The sequence below is a fragment of the Arachis stenosperma genome, chromosome 6 (genome assembly GCF_014773155.1).
Source record: "Arachis stenosperma cultivar V10309 chromosome 6, arast.V10309.gnm1.PFL2, whole genome shotgun sequence".
Classification (NCBI taxonomy): domain Eukaryota; kingdom Viridiplantae; phylum Streptophyta; class Magnoliopsida; order Fabales; family Fabaceae; genus Arachis; species Arachis stenosperma.
In genome coordinates, this window is record NC_080382.1 from 116858955 (window position 1) to 116861314 (window position 2360).

Here is a 2360-nt window from a genome sequence, read left to right on the forward strand (position 1 = left end):
AAATTCAAAAAATAAAAAAAAAATATTTTCCTTTTTTCTCTCATAAATTTCGAAAATTTGAGTTGACTTAGTCAAAAAATTTTAAAACTTAGCTATTTCTTATAAGTCAAGTCAAATTTTCAATTTTAAAAATCCTATCTTTTCAAAACTTTTTCAAAAATCAAATCTTTTTCATTTTTCCTTTGTTATTTTCGAAAATTTTTTAAAATTGAATTTCAAAATCTTTTTCTTATCTTTATTTCATGATTTTCAAAAACTTTACTAACAATTAATGTGATTGATTCAAAAATTTGAAGTTTGTTACCTTCTTGTTAAGAAAGGTTCAATCTTTAAATTCTAGAATAATATCTTTTAGTTTCTTGTTAGTCAAGTAATCAATTTTAATTTTAAAAATAAAATCTTTTTCAAAATAAACTTCAATCATATCTTCTCAATCATATCTTTTTCAAAAATTTGATTTCAAAATCTTTTCTAACTTCTTATCTTTTCAAAATTGATTTTCAAATCTTTTTCAACTAACTAATTGACTTTTTGTTTGTTTTACTAATTCTTATCTTTTTCAAAACCACCTAACTACTTTTCTCTCTCTAATTTTCGAAAACTCCTTCTCTTTTTTTTTTCAAAATTCTTTTAATTAACTAATTGTTTCAAATTTTAATTTTAATTTTATTTCTTCTTTTAATTTTCAAAAATTACTAACCATCTTTCAAAAATAATTTTTGAAAACTCTTCCCTCTCATCTCTTTCTATTTATTTATTCATTTACTAACACTTCTCTTCATCTTAAAATTTGAACCCTCTCTTCTCCTTTGTGTTCGAATTTTTCTCTTCTCATTCTTATTCTTCTTTTCTTCTACTCACATAAAGGAATCTCTATACTGTGACATACATGATTCCTCTTTCTTTTCTGTTTTTTTCTTTTTCATATGAGCAGGAGCAAGGATAAGAACATTCTTGTTGAAGCAGATCCTGAACCTGAAAGGACTCTGAAGAAGAAGCTAAGAGAAGCTAAAGTACAACAATCCAGAGAAAACCTTACAGAGAATCTCGAAAAAGAAAGAGACATGGACGAACCCAATAACAATGGTGGAGGCGCAAGGAGGATGCTTGGTGATTATACTACACCTACTTCCAATTTTTATGGAAGAAGCATCTCAATCCCTGCCATTGGAGCAAACAATTTTGAGCTGAAGCCTCAACTAGTTTCTCTAATGCAACAGAACTGCAAGTTTCATGGACTTCCATCAGAAGATCCCTATCAGTTTTTAACTGAATTCTTGCAAATCTGTAAGACTGTTAAGACTAATGGAGTAGATCCTGAAGTCTACAGGCTTATGTTTTTCCCTTTTGCTATAAGAGACAGAGCTAGAACATGGTTAGACTCACAACCTAAAGATAGCCTGGACTCTTGGGATAAGCTGGTCACGGCCTTCCTGGCCAAGTTTTTTCCTCCTCAAAAGCTGAGCAAGCTTAGAGTGGATGTTCAGACCTTCAAGCAAAAAAATGGTGAATCCCTCTATGAAGCTTGGGAAAGATACAAGCAGTTGACCAAAAAGTGTCCTTCTGGCATGCTTTCAGAGTGGACCATTTTAGATATATTCTATGATGGTCTATTTGAGCTTTCTAAGATGTCACTGGACCATTATGTAGGTGGATCCATTCACCTAAAGAAAATGCCTGCAGAAGCTCAAGAACTCATTGACATGGTTGCCAATAACCAATTCATGTACACCTCTGAGAGGAACCCTGTGAGTAATGGGATGCCTCAGAAGAGGGGAGTTCTTGAAATTGATGCTCTGAATTCTATATTGGCTCATAACAAAATGTTGAATCAGCAAGTCAACATGATTTTTCAGAGTCTGAATGGATTGCAAAATGCATCCAACAATACTAAAGAGGCATCTCTTGAAGAAGAAGCCTATGATCCTGAGAACCCTGCAATAGCAGAGGTGAATTACATGGGTGAAGCCTATGGAAACACCTATAATTCCTCATGGAGAAATCATCTAAAATTTCTCGTGGAAGGATCAAGAAAAGCCCCAACAAGGCTTCAATAATGGTGGAAGAAACAGGTTTAGCAATAGCAAGCCTTTTCCATCATCTTCTCAGCAACAGACAGAGAATTCTGAGCAGAGTCCCTCTAGCTTAGCAAACATAGTCTTTGATCTATCTAAGGCCACTTTAAGTTTCATACATGAAACAAGATCCTCCATTAGAAATTTGGAGGCACAAGTGGGTCAGCTGAGTAAAAAAATTACTGAAACTCTTCCTAGTACTCTCCCAAGCAATACAGAAGAGAATCCGAAAAGATAGTGCAAGGCCATTGATATAATCAATATGGCCGAATGCACAAAGGAGGA

The 2360-nt window shown here is 33.2% G+C and overlaps 1 non-coding gene across 1 annotated transcript; it reads right to left on the bottom strand.

Moving 5' to 3' along the window:
* Window positions 1–1466: 1466 nt before the first annotated feature.
* LOC130937210 (small nucleolar RNA R71) lies at window positions 1467–1570 on the bottom strand. The gene has a single exon (XR_009068438.1). It is a non-coding gene; the product is annotated as a small nucleolar RNA R71 (small nucleolar RNA).
* Window positions 1571–2360: the final 790 nt, after the last annotated feature.